This window comes from Salmo salar, chromosome 22 (genome assembly GCF_965601325.2).
Source record: "Salmo salar chromosome 22, fSalSal1, whole genome shotgun sequence".
In the NCBI taxonomy this organism is placed as follows: domain Eukaryota; kingdom Metazoa; phylum Chordata; class Actinopteri; order Salmoniformes; family Salmonidae; genus Salmo; species Salmo salar.
This window is the reverse complement of record NC_138312.1, coordinates 42,225,001-42,242,825: the sequence shown is the minus strand read 5'-3', so window position 1 is coordinate 42,242,825 and position 17,825 is coordinate 42,225,001. Positions and strand designations below refer to the sequence as shown.

Below are 17,825 nucleotides of genomic sequence, written 5' to 3'. Positions count from 1 at the left end.
CCCAAGAACACTAAGTCAACCTGCCTAAATGACTACAGACCCGTAGCACTCACCTCCGTAGCCATAAAGTGCTTTGAAAGGCTGGTAATGGCTCACATAAACACCATTATCCCAGAAACCCAAGACCCACTCCAATTTGCATACCGCCAAAACAGATCCACAGATGATGCAATCTCTATTACACTCCACACTGCCCTTTCACACCTGGACAAAAGGAACACCTACGTGAGAATGCTATTCATTGACCACAGCTCAGTGTTCAACACCATAGTACACTCAAAGCTCATCACTAAGCTAAGGAACCAGGGACTTCCTGACGGGCCGCCCCCAGGTGGTGAGGGTAGGTAGCAACACAACTGCCAATCTGATCCTCAACACTGGAGCCCCTCAGGGGTGCGTGCTCAGTCCCCTCCTGTACTCCCTGTTCACCCACGACTGCGTGGCCAGGCACGACTCCAACACCATCATTAAGTTTGCACACAACACAACAGCCTGATCACTGACAACGACGAGACAGCCTATAGGGAGGAGGTCAGAGACCTGGCCGTGGTGTGCCAGAATAACAACCTATCTCTCACCATAACCAAGACTAAGGAGATGATTGTGGACTACAGGAAAAGGAGGATTGAGCATGCCCCCATTCTCATCGACGGGGCTGTAGTGGAGCAGGTTGAGAGCTTCAAGGTCCTTGGTGTCCACATCACCAACAAACTAAAATGGTCCAATCACACCAAGACAGTCGTGAAGAGGGCACGACAAAGCCTTTTCCTCCTCAGGAAACTAAAAAGATTTGGCATGGGTCCTCAGATCCTAAAAAAGGTTCTACAGCTGCAACATCGAGCGCATCCTGACTGGTTGCATCACTGCCTTGTACGACAACTGCTCGGTCTCCGACCGCAAGGCACTACAGATGGTAGTGCGTATGGCCCAGTACATCACTGGGGCTAAGCTGCCTGCCATCCAGGACCTCTACACCAAGCGGTGTCAGAGGAAGGCCCTAAAAATTGTCAAAGACCCCAGCCACCCCAGTCATAGACTGTTCTCTCTACTACCGCATGGCAAGCAGTACCGGAGTGCCAAGTCTAGGACAAAAAGGCATCTCAACAGTTTTTACCCCCAAGCCATAAGACTCCTGAACAGGTAATCAAATGCCTACCAGGACTATTTGCATTGTGTGCCACCCCCCCCCCCCCCCCCCCCCCTCTTTTACACTGCTGCTACTCTCTGTTTATCATATATGCATAGTCACTTTAATTATACATTCATGTACATACTACCTCAATCAGCCCGACTAACCGGTGCCTGTATATAGCCTTGCTACTGTTATAGCCTCGCTACTGTATATAGCCTCGCTATTTTTTTTTAACTTAAAAATCGCGCCGTTGATTAGAGCCTGTAAGTAAGCATTTCACTGTAAGGTCTACACCTGTTGTGTTAGGCACGTGTGACAAATAAACTTTGATTTGATTTGATCCTCCTGGTATTCAACCGCTGCCCTGACAAAACACACACCATCTCTCTCCTCCTCTCTCCTATTTCCTCCTCCTCTCTCCTCTCTCCTCCTCCTCTCTCCTCATCACTCCATCCTCCTCTCTCCTCTCTCCTCCTCCTCTCTCCTCCTCCTCTCTTCTCTCTCATTGTCCTGACTCCTAATCAACACGTGGTTTAGGTCTGAGGACATTCTGAGTGTGTGGCTCTCAGGAGTCAGTAAGACAACCAGCAGTGCTCTTATATTGTCTAGCTGCAGGCTAATTCAACTGAAGACCTGCCACAGTTTAAAGAGCAACTGTAGGCAATAAACAACTTCTCTGATAGGCATTTTCTATGTGGCATCGATATTAGTCAGAAACATTTATTCTAGTGTCACAATTGACTACAATGTGTAAATAGGTTGATTTTGGTCATAAAGTCAGTCATGTGCAAAACAGAGATTTGAGAGAGATTTTTATTTTTTATTGTATGTCATGGAATGAAGGGTACAGTAATAGTTTTCCTTGGGTTAGGTTTATTTCAATCCTGCCCAACAGCCCACAGCTGGCAGCACCCAAGTAATCATCAATTCAGAGGACAGCTGCCCACGAACCGATCGTGATGCCCATGGTGAATTTGGTTTGACATTCAATATCCCTATGGGGCTAGTTAGGGACCATCAGTTAATTAGACAATGTACCTGGGACAATATTTTAAATGCCAATAGCTCCAAATTTCAATGACTTTAAAACTTCAAACCAAAAAGCATTTAATGAGACAACTAACAGATGTGCAACATGAAAATATTGTCTGATTTACATTGTGTAATTTATATTTGGTCCCTAAATAGCCCCAGAGATAGGCTATCCAAAGTCAAATAAACCTTGCCACGGTTGAAGCTAATTGGCGAAAGAAGTTGGCTAGCTTGCTAGCTAGTCTAGGCTACTTCCAAACAAGACCTGGTCAAACTGTTTAAGTTATCTAGAAAGGTGAGGGACTAACTGTGTACTGTTTTGGCAGAGTGAAAGTACAAACACTTACCACCTTCGAACACACACACAAGAGACACCCACATCAAAGCATGCCTCCAAAACCCAAATCTGGTTCTCAGTCGCATTTTCTACTGAGGAGAATTGAAAACGAGGCTCAATCAAGAAGTTCAGCCCACCTTTAACTGCAGCTCTTTGGTTTAGCTCTTTCCCACATCGTACCCACTTAACCTCTCCCACTCCCCCTACCCACTCTTACCCACCTAAAGGCTTTTTCAGAGCCCTCTTTCAGGAGGTTCTATGGGAGATGTATGAGGAGGCTAGACCTGAGCTAGGGTGCATCCCACATCAAACCCTATTCGCTTCTGACCAGGGCTCATAGGGCTCTGGTCGAAACTAGTGCACTATGTAGGGAATAGGGTGCCATTTGGGACGCAGACCTAAACTCAACCCTAGAGGGGTTTATATATAGAGAGGTTGGGAAATGACAGGAAAGCCAGTCAATAATCACTGCACCTCTATTCTCCCCAGCTCACTGCTCGCTTTGTTTGGTTAGACCACTCAACCACTATGGGCTGAACCAGAAGGGCTTTGGATGAAAACATGGGCAGCAAGTGATGCCAAGAGCTCTTTTTACGGGGATAAAGCACAGCAATAAGTCAAGTGGTACTATCTAAAGAACAACGGCTGCTGTCCCCAATGTGGGTTTGTTGTCAGCTCCCCTCTCTAAAAGATGACTATAGAATCTGAATCTGGCTGAGCAGCAGAACATTCTTCCAGAAAATGAAGATTTTAATTGGTCTTTCAGGAGCTGGTATTGGGACATTTGGGCATTGGTGCCCTCATGGAAGGCATTCCCTCACACACACATACTGAAACACAGGCACATACACACAGACACAGACACAGACACACACACACACACACACACACACACACAAAAAAACACAGAAGGCCTCTATTCATGGGAGCGACAAGAGCAGTATTCTTCTTCCTCTCTGTCATCCATCATCTCCCAGGTCCTAGGTCTTTGTCTGTGTGTCCTAACCTGGACAAGCTTAGACCACCAGGCTACCCTGCTGCCCGGGCAACCTCTACTCAGTGCCAAGATCACCAGGTTGGGCATGGTCTTGCCAATCAGCAGCCAAACCATGGAGCCCTGACTGGCCTGTGCCACCACTCCTCACTATATGACCATGCTAGAAAGGATGGAAGTATGGCGCTTTCTACTGACATTTTTTTTTTTAAATCACCAACCCTAAACCCTAACTTTAGATCCTTACTGCTAACCAGCCCCTAACCCCCAATCTTAAATGAAGAACAAAAAGCTCAGGATACTGCTAAACAATTCAGAAAACATAGAGATAAAAATGGACTACTCCACTTAAAACCAACTTTCACCAGTAGAACAACCACTGCAATTACACTCTAGCTACGCCACTGATAACACTCCCACCCAGATAAGTCCCAGACCAGCCAAATGCTCCTGAGTGGAGCAGTGGTCTAAGGCAATGCATCTCAGTGAAAGAGGCGTCACTGCAGTCCCTGGTTCGAATCCAGGCTGCATCACATCCGACTGTGATTGGGAGTCCCATAGGATAGCGCACAATTGGCCCAGTGTTGTCCGGGTTTGGCTGGGGTAAGCCATCATTGTAGATAACAATTTGTTCTTAACTGACTTGCCTAGTTAAATAAAAAATGTATTAAAGTCCTGGTCCTCTGGCTCTGAGGAGTGGTTAAGGCCATAGCGACATTAAACAGTGGCACTGTCAGGGGGTAATCTGAGACCCCACCCTGCTTTCATCCCCTCTGTAGAGCCTCTCTCTCTCTGTAAGGATAATGGTGGCTCATGGCTAGCTGCCTCTATAGAGCCTCTTTCTCTCTAAGGATAATAGTGGCTCATGGCTAGCTGCCTCTATAGAGCCTCTTTCTCTCTAAGGATAATAGTGGCTCATGGCTAGCTGCCTGACGCTAATAAGCACCTTAGTATTTCCTCTCAGCCTATATATATCCAAGCAATTAGCAGGCTACACCTAACACCAAGATAGATGCAGGGGAAGTCCTCAAATGAGAGAGGAAGGGAGAGACTTACATGAACCTTTTTTTTCTCGAAAAACTGAAGAAAATTAACCCCATATAATGATGATTGCTGACTAGGAAGATTGGGGTTTTATTGGTGCGTGTGGAACTTGGGGTTAGCGACCAAATGCTAATCTGAAGGGTTAGGGATAAACAATTAGCTGCCTTGATAGCATCCAAATGAAAGGGACAGCATGTGGGTTGTGTGTTAGCCACAGAATCATTGTTAAGAACATTAGCGATGGAGTGTTGTTGTGCTACTGTTGCAGTGCTAGCCAGATTGGAATGAACATAAGCACAAGCACACAACCCCCCCCCCCCCCCCCCCCCTCCCCTCACACAGACATACACTGGCTTTCTCAACCAAAACCACATGTTGAACTCAGTTTTGACTGTAGTAAAAAAGCTTTTGATAAAAACAGCCTAGCAAGTAGCCTAGCCACCTGATAAAAGAAGGAAAGGAGAGAGTAGACCATGGCTGTTTAAAGACCTGATGTGGTTATAGGTCCCAGACTCAGGGTAAACACTACAGTAAATCTGCATCCCAAATGGCTTCCTATTCCTAATATAGTGCCCAGGGCCCTGGTACAAAGTAGGGCACTATGTAAGGAATATAGTGCCATTTAGGACACTACCTAAAGCAGACAAATGAGAGGGACACCTGGTACTACACTCCACACCTGCACACAGGCTGGGCCCTATTCAATAATAATAATAATCACTAACCAAGCTTCCAGCAGAGGACTAAAATAACACTCACACAGTCCATTGGAAAGCTTTTTGCAAACAAGGTTTTTTCTGTTTGGTTAAAACTGCAATATGTAACTTTTTGGGTGACCAACTAAATGCACATAGAAATGTGAGTTATAGATCAGTCATTCTCATTGAAAGCAAGTCTACGAAGCGGTAGATCTGTTCTATGTGCGATATTTCTATGCCTCCTGTGCTTCAGTTTCATCTTTTACTTCCAGTTTTGTACACCAGCTTCAAACAGCTGAAAATACAATATTTTTGGTTATGGAAAAGATATTTCACAGCGGTTTAGATGGTACAATGATTCTCTACACTATACTTCCTTGTTTTGTCACATAAACTGAAATTTGGCGAACTATTCGAATTTTAGCAACCAGGAAATGGCGGAGCAATTTCTGCATAGTGCACCTTTAAGTAAATTAATGCAAATATGTGTCCTTGCAGGAAATTAGGAATGAGGTTCTTGAATTCTCCAGGAAACTGGTGAACAGTTGTTTTTTACCTTAAACTGAGTATTCTTGTTTGTGTTGTGTATTGTTATGTGCTTTGCGTGTCTGCTATGCATGTCCTACGTAGCATAATGTGTCCTCTATGTAGTCAATTAATGTTTACATAAGGATTTTGATCCCTTGGGAGATAAACCTGCCTCCATACATCAATCAGATTACTACCATCACCTACCATCTAGACATCTCATGTCTGCAATCACACCTACACACTCCTGCACACACACACCTACAGTTACCTCCTCAACTCACACACTCATACACACACACACAGCAACTGTACCCCCACTTACACTCACACACAAACTTTCTGATGCACATTTTGTACACATCCATCCAAATCTAAATACAGTATACACACACACGCATTCACACATACACATAAGTTCACTAGTCACACCCTACAGGCATGGTTTCCTTTCTCCCTTCACATGAGCAGCACTCTGACTGCACACGGTACACAGAACACACTTCACACGCACACTACACGCACACACGCACACCCCAGATCAGAGAGCATGGCTACAGGGAAATAACAGAACAGAGGGAGAATTGCAGAGAGATGAAAATAAAAATAAATGAGAAGCCTTCTCTTTTCTACCTCCCTTTTATCTGTCTCAGAGCAAAAAAGAATGAAGAGCATGTGCTGTCCATACCTTGCAGTTTCCTTTCTCTCTTTTCTGTCTGTATCCCTCCTTTTCTTTGTGTTCTCCTCAGTGAGTCTGAAGTCTTCCTCTTAGTAATCTCCTACAGCATGGAGAGGCTTGGCTGGAAGGGGGCGGAGGAGAGAGAGAGAGGAGAGAGAGAGAAAGAGAGTCAGTCAGTCGGCACAGAAGCTGGAGAATGGAAATCTGCAGGGCAGAGGAGAAACACGAAACCACCAGTGGTCCTGAAACAATGATCCCTCCCTCCCTCTCTCTCTTTTCCCTTTCCCTCCCTTTTACCCCCTTCGCTCGCTCGCTCCCATCTTCTCTCCCTTTTTACCGCTTTCTCTCTCTCTCCCCTCTCTTCTCTATCTCTCTCCCCTCTCCCTCTGTCGCTCTAATCACCCTCATTCTACTCGTCCTTTTCCTCCAATTCTTAATCTGATCATTTACTGGAACTTATGTTCATCTCTCCTCTACCTTTCACTCTGCCCTTCTTCTCTCCCTCTTTTCTTTCTCTTCTTCTCTCCTCTCATGCTCCTTTCCTTTCCTTTTCATCCCCATCTCCCCTACCTGTCTCCCTTTATCCTTGTCATGTCCTTCCATCTTCCTCACGCCTACACCTCACCTTTCCCCCACCTCCCTCCCTCCCTCTCTCTATCTGGCTCCCTTTCCCTCGTTTCAAACTGAACCCCTCCCTTGGTCGTTTTTTCTTCCTACAGTTTGACCAATAACAATTTATAGACTTTAAACGAGTTCTGCATTCTCCCTGGAGCCTGCCAAAATATCACCACCACTGTAGGCTCAAACCAGACTCGATATTTCACAACCAGAGTGTGTGTGTGTTGTATTCAGGGTTGTTAAACTGGAGGTGTTAAGGTGAGTCAGTGTTAGTCAGAGGCTGATGCCAGACACATGTGTGTTGAGGGCGCCCACAGGTAGAGAGAGAGAGAGTGAAAGAGAGAGAGGCTAATGGATCACAAATATCTTGAACTGTGTTTGTATTGGACTGGACTGCTTTTCTAAAGCAGTTTTCAATAAAATCAAATCTGCATCCAGTTTCACTCCCGGGGAGTTGAGACAGTTTCCCTCCCGGGGAGTTGAGACAGTTTCCCTCCCGGGGAGTTGAGACAGTTTCCCTCCCGGGGAGTTGAGACAGTTTCCCTCCCGGGGAGTTGAGACAGTTTCCCTCCCGGGGAGTTGAGACAGTTTCTCAAGATGTGAATTAGAACACAACCACACACTCGTACATACAAACACATTCACACAGACACACATTACATGTACACAGTGTCATAAAAGAGAAATATCAGTCATACAGTTAATTCATTAGAGAACATGTTGTTCTCACGTCACAGTTGTTTTTCACTACATGATACTGTAGCTACAGTATGTTGCAGGTTGTGTGTGTGCTTGAGCGTTCACTCAGAAACTCCTCTATGTGTGTGTCTAGTGACTCCACTCACTGATGCCCACAAGCCAAACTGACAACGACAAATATAGTTATAACCAAGATATAATCTCTGCTGTAGTTCTATGTATGTAGTTAACCTAGATATAATCTCTGCTGTAGTTCTATGTATGTAGTTATAACCTAGACAAACTCTGCTGTAGTTCTATGTATGTAGTTATAAACTAGATATAAACTCTGCTGTAGTTCTATGCATGTAGTTATAAACTAGATATAATCTCTGCTGTAGTTCTAAATATGTAGTTATAACCTAGATATAAACTCTGCTGTAGTTCTATGTATGTAGTTATAACCTAGACATAAACTCTGCTGTAGTTCTATGTATGTAGTTATAACCTAGATATAAACTCTGCTGTAGTTCTATGTATGTAGTTATAACCTAGACATAAACTCTGCTGTAGTTCTATGTATGTAGTTATAACCTAGTCATAAACTCTGCTGTAGTTCTATGTATGTAGTTATAAACTAGATATCTCTGCTGTAGTTCTATGTATGTAGTTATAAACTAGATATCTCTGCTGTAGTTCTATGTATGTAGTTATAACCTTAGATATAAACTCATGCTATATAGGTTTACGTTCCTGTTTTCTCTGAGAAACATTCCAAGTTGATAGATGCAACACAATTACATCACTCACATTACACAGCTACACAACACCATAACAGCGTGATCAACCTCTTTCTCCGGCCTGCAGGCAGGTGAAACTGAGAGGCTAATAGGTCAAGGGTTAAGTGATAACAGACTTTTTTATGAAAACATACTGCAGCCTGGAAAACAGGAGCTAGAACCCACACACATCACATGCATGCAATCGTACAGACACACTCACGCGCACGCACACACACAAATACCATTTCTGTTGAGATAATTCAGATTATTTCATAGTCAGAAAGTTCATCTAGATGTAGAAGTTGGAACTATCTGAGCTAAATATAAATGCTGGTCAGTGTAGTAGTCAGTGTTTCATTACTAGGAACTCCTGCTAGAATAGTGTAAACCCATACACCATCACATCTGGATGCACAGTGTAGAACACTAAGTCTTACACCAGTAGTTTACAATCACACACTTGCATGCACACGCACACACCTAGACACATACACCTTCACATGTTCATATGCAGCAGCCCTGAAGTCAATAAACTTAGCATGTGCTTTGTTCTGAACAGGCCTGTTGTTCTTGTTCTCTCCCTTTCTCCCTCTCTTCCCTCGCGCTCGCTCTCTCTCTCTCTCTCTCTTTGTTCCTTCCCACTCTCCACCCCCCTCTCTTGAAGGTGTGTCAACAAAATTGCTACCTTAGTCTTCCCCTCCTCTCCTCTCTACCTGGCTGTGGTAGACTGTAGCGAGAGTATAAAGGCTCCATTCTTCACTCTTCAGGTGGGGACTAAACCATGATCACTGACACCGACACCTGGTTTGTCTCAATAGTCTATGGTGGCTTACTATCCGTGTGTCCTCTCCTGGTCTGATAGAATTCAACAGGTTCAATAACAAATCTCCAGCCTCATTGCTTTTACCTATAAAAACTATTTTGAGGAGTGTATAGTATGTGTGTGTGAAGAGGAGAGACACGTGGGGATGCGTAGAGATTATGAACCACCCAGTACAGACATAAACACACACACACATTTACATACACACTGACAGCTGACACATATGCTACATATATCATTAACCACACACTCTTAGAAAAAAAGGTGCTATCTAGAACCTAAAAGGGTTCTTTGACTGAACCTTTTGAAGAAGCCTTTTTGGTTCCAGGTAGAACCGTTTTGAGTTCAAAAGAGCTCTACCCCAAACCAAAAAGGGTTCTCCTATGGGGATAGCCGAAGAACCCTTTTGGAACCCTTTTTTGTAAGAGGGTATTCTGTATAGAGGATTTGGTGTTCTGACCTTGGGCATAGGCACGGGACATACATCACATCGAACATGGGGAAGATTTTCAAAAAACACACACATACTGCTTTCTAGGCAATGACAAACACACGTCCTTGTAAAAAAATATATTTTGGTGAGAGATGGGGGAACAGGATACCCTGCACCCACATTACACAACAGACCACAACCAAAACTTGGTAATTAACTACAATGACCATAATCCATTACATGCCTATTACATGCCAATTTGTCCGGTCGGTGTGGGACAGACACGAACAGAACGCACGATTGAGAGAGATAGAGAGCAGTTGCTTTGTAGGATATCTCTACCTGAAAAGACATGTTCTTAGTGATTGACAGCTCAGCAGTCATAAAATAATGCCTTATTTACTTTGAAGTGTGAGGACAGACGCTGGGAGACGAGAAGCAAGTACAGGGAGTGAACATTTAATGAATAACGGACATGAAACGAAACAAGGACAGCGTCTGGAGAAGGGAAACATAACAACAATAATGCTGACACGGGGATGAAACTGAGGAATAGACAGATATAGGGGAGGCAATCAAAAATGTGATCGAGTACAGGTGAGTCCAATGAAGCGCTGATGGGGGTAATTATGGTGACAGGTGAGCATAATGATGGGCAGCCTGGCACCCTCGAGTGCCAAGGGGGGGAGCGGAAGCAGGAATGACAGTACCCCCCCCAACTGGGTGAGACCGATGGGCCTGCTGAGGCGTGGGAGCCCTACGGGCCAGCTGAGGCGTGGGAGCCCTACGACCCGGCTGAGGCGTGGGAGCCCGACGAGCCGGCTGAGGCGTGGGAGCCCGACGAGCCGGCTGAGGCATGATGTGGGATGGGAGCGTGCCGAGGCAACCGAGGCAAGGAAACCTCTCAAGCCAGCTAAGGCGTGGAAACCTGACAAGCCAGCTGAGGCATCCCCGGTTCCTTCGGCCGTGGCACCCGGACCCAACATCACCAACCAAAAAATAAAAATAAATACTCCCTGATGCTTCCAATATGGTATCAGCATTCTGTGAGGACAGACGCTGGGAGACGAGAAGCAAGTACAGGGAGTGAACATGTAATGAACAACGGACATGAAATGAAACAAGGACAGCATCCCATTTCACCTTTATTTAACCAGGTAGGCCAGTTGAGAACAAGTTCTCATTTACAACTGTGACCTGGCCAAGATAAAGCAAAGCAGTGCGACAAAAACAACAACACAGAGTTACACATGGGATAAACAAATGTACAGTCAATAACACAATAGAAAAGTCTATGTACAGTGTGTGCAAATGTTGTAAGATTAGGGAGGTAAGGCAATAAATAGGCCATAGAGGTGAAATAATTGCAATTTAGCACTAACGCTGGAATAATAGATGTGCAAGTAGAGATACTGAGGTGCAAAAGAGCAAAAATAAATAAAAAATAACAATATGAGGATGAGGTATTTGGGTGTGCTATTTACAGATGGGCTGTGTACAGGTACAGTGATAGGTAAGATGCTCTGACAGCTGATGCTTAAAGTCTCCAGCTTCAGTGATTTTTGTAATTCCTTCCAGTCATTGGCAGCAGAGAACTGTAAGGAAAAGCGGCCAAAGCCAGGGCTTTACCTAGCAAAGACTTATAGATGACCTGGAGCCAGTGGGTTTGGCGATGGATAAGTAGTGAGGGCCAGCTGACGAGAGCGTACAGGTTGCAGTGGTGGGTGGTATATGGGGCTTTGGTGACACAACGGATGGCACTGTGATAGACTGCATCCAGTTTATTGAGTACAGTGTTGGAGGCTATTTTGTAAATGACATCGCCAAAGTCAAGGATCGGTAGGATAGTCAGTTTTACGAGGGTATGTTTGGCAGCATGAGTGAAGGAGGCTTTGTTGAGAAATACGAAGCTGACACTAGATTTCATTTTGGACTGGAGCTGCTTAATGTGAGTCTGGAAGGAGAGTTTACAGTCCAACCAGACACCTAGGTATTTGTAGTTGTCCACATACTCTAAGTCAGAACCATCCAGAGTAGTGATGCTAGTCGGGCGGGCGGGTGCGGGCAGCAATCGGTTGAGGAGCATGCATTTAGTTTTACTAGCATTTAAAAGCTGTTGGAGGCCACGGAAGGAGTGTTGTATGGCATTGAAGCTCGTTTGGAGGTTTGTTAACACAGTTGTCCAAAGAAGGGCCAGATGTATATAGAATGGTGTCGTCTGCATAGAGGTGGATCAGAGAATCACCAGCAGCAAGAGCGACATCATTGATATATACAGAGAAACGAGTTGGCCCGAGAATTGAACCCAGTGGCACCCCCATAGAAACTGCCAGAGGTCCGGACAACAGGCCCACCGATTTGACACACTTAACTCTATCTGAGAAGTAGTTGGTGAACTAGGCGAGGCAGTCATTTGAGAAACCAAGGCTGTTGAGTCTGCCGATAAGAACGCGGTGATTGACAGAGTTGAAAGCCTTGGCCAGGTCAATGAAGACGGCTGCACAGTACTGTCTTTTATCGATGGCAGTTATGATATTGTTTAGGACCTTGAGCATGGCTGAGGTGCTCCCATGACCAGCTCGGAAACTAGATTGCATAGTGGAGAAGGTACGGTGGGATTCGAAATGGTCAGGGATCTGTTTGTTAACTTGGCGTCCGAAGATTTTAGAAAGGCAGGGCAGGATAGATATAGGTCTATAACAATTTGGGACTAGAGTGTCTAGTAATCAGGCTAGTAATTGGGGTTGCAACAATTTTGGCGGATAATTTTAGAAAGAGAGGGTCCAGATTGTCTAGCCCAGCTGCTTTGTAGGGATCCAGATTTTGCAGCTCTTTCAGCACATCAGCTGTCTGGATTTGGGTAAAGATACCAACAATAATGCTGACACGGGGATGAAACTATGGAATAGACAGATATAGGGGAGGAAATCAAAAATGTGATGGAGTACAGGTGAGTCTCATGAAGCGCTGATGCGCGTAACGATGGTGACAGGTGTGGGGAGCGGGAGCAGGCGTGACATGAAGAACTACTAAAATAGGGATTTTGTCAGACAGCATATGCAGTAGCTCTATAGAGATGAGATGAGATTACTTGGAATTAAATAATAAAGTAATCAAATAAAACAAATGTAATATACACAACAACAAATATTAATGGCTTAAGTTATAATTAGTAATGGGCTGGTACTACCATTGTTTTATACTGTGTTGTTACAGCATTCAACCCACATAATGCATAGTGCATTTGATTCAATGTTTAAAAACATAATCAAAACCGAAAACTGCTATTATTTTTTAATAACCAAACCAAAACCGAACCAACCTCAAAAAGCACTAATCGCTCAGCACTAAATACTACTATTGTAATACTTTGACTGCAATACTACTACTGCTGTACTACTACTGTAGCAATACTACTACTGTAACACTTCTGCTGTAATACTACTACTGTAATGCTACTGCAATACTATTACTATAATTCTACTGTAATACTACTACTACTGTACTACTATGCATTGTAATATGAACTCATAGACGGAGGGAGATGGAAACTTCTATGGTCATCCTGGTTCAAAGTCTACAGCCTTTCTGAAAACATACTTTAGCAAAGGCTTTTTATGCAATACTTTGGTCTGTGTGCGTTTGCCAAAAGTGCCAAAGAGGGCTGTGTATAAATCTACATATTAATGAGCAGGGTGTAGTTGCCAAGCAACAGTCGTCACCTTGGAGAGCCCACACCCACTGATAGGCACTGGGTTGGCACTACCCTGATCAGAGCTTGTGTGTGCACTCATGCAAATGTCTCTCTCTCCATCCCCACCTCTCTCTCCATCTTACCAGAGAAACCTTCTCTATGAGACCAGGGACATTACTAAATGAGGCCAGAGCAGTGTGATGTGTCTCTATGGAGCTGATTGACATTTACAGTACATAGAGGGACAGACATGGCCTCAAACACTGGGAAAGGCTGAATCTGCCTCCTTTCCTCTCAGCCTTTCCCACGACACTAACGGAGGATGGACTGGATACAACTGGATTATACAGCAGGCGGAAAGAGAGGGAGGGAAACAGAGAGAAAGAGAGAGGGAAAGGGGGGGAGAGATGAATACAGAGAGAGAGAGGAGGGAAATTGAGAGTATTTAGCTTGACAGAACAGAGGGTGAGACAGGACAGGGAAGTCATCTGGCAGTGATGCTGTGTTGACCCCTACGACCCAGCACTGAAAGGTCTTCTGGGAAGATGATCGGAAGCACCATTGTGTCCTGAGAGACACACTGCCAACAGTTATCATCCTATTAATAGCTCTGTCGCTCTCTCTTTCTCTCTCTCTCCCTCTGCCTCCCTCTGTCCCTCTCTCTCTTTCTGTCTCTCTCTACTCATTCTCTTTCTCTCTCTCCCTCCCTTTATCTTTCCACGTCTCTCGGTATGACATTTTATCCTTCTCTCCCTTTTTCCTCTATCCTCTTTTCCTATTTTCTGCTCTCCCTCTCTTTCTCCCTCTCTTAGCCTCACTGTGGGCCGTAGGGGAATGAGAGATGTCATGACTGATCAACCCCTCCCTCAAAAAGCTAGACTTACCACTAACCCTCTCCCCAGCACTGCAATAGCTTTTTTCAAGACTCCCAAATGCACACACAGCCACAGGCCTCTCATTTTTTTGTCATGACTAAACTTTAATTATTTCCTCTCATTAGAGTCAAAGGGTTAGCATTAGCAGGCCAGATTAGCATCCAGTCAGAAGGTTCCCTCCCAGTCAGCCAGCCCATTAGTCCCCGCCATGGCAGCTCCTCTGAGGCGATTACTGCACTAGGCACGCAATCACAGTAAGCCGGCAGAGGAGAGAGAGGAGAAGGAGGGGGTGAGGGAGAGAGAGAGAGAGAGAGAGAGAGAGAGAGAGAGAGAGAGAGAGAGAGAGAGAGAGAGAGAGAGAGAGAGAGAGAGAGAGAGAGAGGGGGATAAATAGATGAAATAAGGGTATGGTTCCACTTCTCTTCCTCTGGGCCGAGTGAATGTCACTGTCAGACTGTCAGAGAAGTCCCGCTAAGGCTGCTGACTGACTGGCCCCAAACTTTACACACATGTTATTACATAGACATTACATCGGTTCGATGTCACTCTCTGCCTAGTAACAAGCAGAGGAGAGGGAACTGGAGGAAAGGAAGATAGAAGGGACTGAGTGGGTGTGGAGGTGGAGGAGAGGATTCAGGGAGGATAAGAGGAAAGGGGGGATGACTAAATGTTACTGTAGAGTCGCCAGTGCTGTTTTTCTCTCCCTTCGCTCTATCTTCCCCATGTTTGTCTCTCCTCTCCTCCACTACTAATCAAGCCTCAGTAAGCTGTATGTCACCGCTTCACTCCCTGAAAGGCTGTCTGTCACCACAGGAACGAGCAAACAGGTGTGTGTGTGTGTGTGTGTGTGTGTGTGTGTGTGTGTGTGTGTGTGTGTGTGTGTGTGTGTGTGTGTGGTGTGTGTGCACGTGAAGGGGCAAAAGGAGGGATTCGTTTCGACTCAGGGAGGCTGTCGATGACACAGGTGTAGTGTAAAAACATAGACACCACAGAACAAGAAGAGATTCAGCTACGTTCATTACTGGACATATTACTGAAAATATACACATATATACAGCTTCCTCCACTGGAGAATAAATAAACATTCAGTTTAAAATGCATGAAAGACTGAATGCTGTATCTCAAACTAAAGCGAGCCATTAGATTTCACTCACTGCAGATGTCAGATGACACAGTGTTATGGGGGTGGGTAAAGAGAGAGGTGGGAACAGGATACCCTCCACCCACAACACATAACAGACCACCATAACCAAACTCACACTGCATAGTAGAGAAGTCAACGGACCAGAGTCCAGATACAGTGAAGGGGGACGCGCTCTGCACCATAACAAGGCCAGGGACACGTACACAAACACATGCAGGAACACACACACTTACACACCCTGATTACATAAGCCCCCCTGCTGAGTGGAGACGCAGGATCAACAAGGAAGAGGCCTGGTTCACAGAATGTGGAGGTCAGGGATAGAACACAGTAGCATCACATTTCACAACCCACTGCATTCAAACAGTGTGTGTGTGTGTGTGTGTGTGTGTGTGTGTGTGTGTGTGTGTGTGTGTGTGCATATTATTGTACCACAGTCCACAAGCTCTGTTTTAGTGCCAGCTATCTTCAAGCTAAATTCCTTTGCATGCCAGTTGAACCCTTATAAGGCTAAACAACAAATCTGTCTGTAATATCCCAGAGACTCTACTTAATAACAAACCCACTAACTGATCTTTCTAAACTGTGTTGTAACAGCAAGACAACCCATCATTGATCGTCATAATCACAAGTCACTAAGTTACACAATCGAAATGGCGTTGCGTCACAAACAATCACATTTAATTACAATGACTTTGTTCTGTAAACAGATTATAAAACTGACCATACAAAACCACAATGTTCAGTAGCGGACCATTTCCCACAGTAGGCCTAAAGTAGTTACATTTCTCCTAACCCCAATGCGTAGTTGCAATGCCTTTCCCAATTCATCACATCTTTACTTACCCCTGATTTCACATCAAAGGAATACAGAGAGGTGAACGCTGTTCTTCTTGCCAAACCAGTGAGAGAAGAGGAGCATGGGAGAATTGAGCCAAGAGGATCCTATAGACGAGATGGAGTGAAAAAGTGTCCCCTCAACCCAGCCCTCTACTCTCTGCTGCTGACGCGTGTCTATATCCTGATTCAGGCTCTCCAGTTGCATACATTCCCCCTCTCTATTGTTTATCTGTGTCAGCCACTGTGTGTCCATTGTGTGTCAGTCATGGTTGAGTAGCAGGGAGAACAGGAGAGAATAGAACAGTGAATGGGAGGAGATCAGAGAAAGGAGAGGATGGAGAGAGATCTGTTTTGCAAGTGTTAGCCACATGGTGGAGGGGTGGCGAGGTGGATAGGGGGAGGGTGGATGGGGGCAGGGGGGGAGGGGTGGATAGGGGGATGGCACAGAGATAGAGAGGGAGACAAAAGTGACAGGCGATGTTGAGTGGAGGGGTGTGTGTGTGTCTGTGTGTGGGGTTGAGGGCTGTGTGTTTGTGTGTGTGGGGGGTTGAGGGGTGTATGCGTGTGTGTGGGGCTGAGGGGTGTGTGTGTCTCTGTGTGTGGGGTTGAGGGGTGTATGCGTGTGTGTGGGGCTGAGGGGTGTGTGTGTCTCTGTGTGTGGGGTTGAGGGGTGTGTGTGTCTCTGTGTGTGGGGTTGAGGGGTGTATGCGTGTGTGTGGGGCTGAGGGGTGTGTGTGTCTCTGTGTGTGGGGTTGAGGGGTGTATGCGTGTGTGTGGGGCTGAGGGGTGTATGCGTGTGTGTGGGGCTGAGGGGTGTGTGTGTCTCTGTGTGTGGGGTTGAGGGGTGTATGCGTGTGTGTGGGGCTGAGGGGTGTGTATGTCTCTGTGTGTGGGGTTGAGGGGTGTATGCGTGTGTGTGGGGCTGAGGGGTGTGTATGTCTCTGTGTGTGGGGTTGAGGGGTGTATGCGTGTGTGTGGGGCTGAGGGGTGTGTATGTCTCTGTGTGTGGGGTTGAGGGGTGTATGCGTGTGTGTGGGGCTGAGGGGTGTGTATGTCTCTGTGTGTGGGGTTGAGGGGTGTATGCGTGTGTGTGGGGCTGAGGGGTGTGTATGTCTCTGTGTGTGGGGTTGAGGGGTGTATGCGTGTGTGTGGGGCTGAGGGGTGTGTGTGTCTCTGTGTGTGGGGTTGAGGGGAGGGGGTTCTCTCTCTGTGTGTGTGTGTGTGTGTGTGTGTGTGTGTGTGTGTGTGTGTGTGTGTGTGTGTGTGTGTGGTGTGTGTGTGTGTGTGTAGAGTTGAGGGGTGTGTGTGTGGGGGGGGGGTTGAGGGGTGTGTATTTCTGTGTGTGGTGTGTGGGGTTGAGGGGTGTGTGTATCTGTGTGTGGGGGGTTGAGGGGTGTGTGTGGGGGGGGTGTTGGGGGGGATTGAGGGGTATGTGTTTCTGTGTGTGGGGGGTTGAGGGGTGTGTGTGGGGGGGGGTGTTGGGGGGGATTGAGG

The 17,825-nt window shown here is 45.8% G+C and overlaps 1 protein-coding gene across 1 annotated transcript in view; it reads right to left on the bottom strand.

The window, feature by feature from the left end:
* Positions 1-17,825, bottom strand: part of LOC106583501 (pleckstrin homology domain-containing family A member 6) — a 208,658-nt gene that overhangs the window by 169,570 nt on the left and 21,263 nt on the right. The window contains exon 2 of the mRNA XM_014167754.3: positions 6,454-6,565. The gene's annotated coding sequence lies outside the window, so the exon portion shown is untranslated. The remainder of the gene's footprint in view (positions 1-6,453; positions 6,566-17,825) is intronic.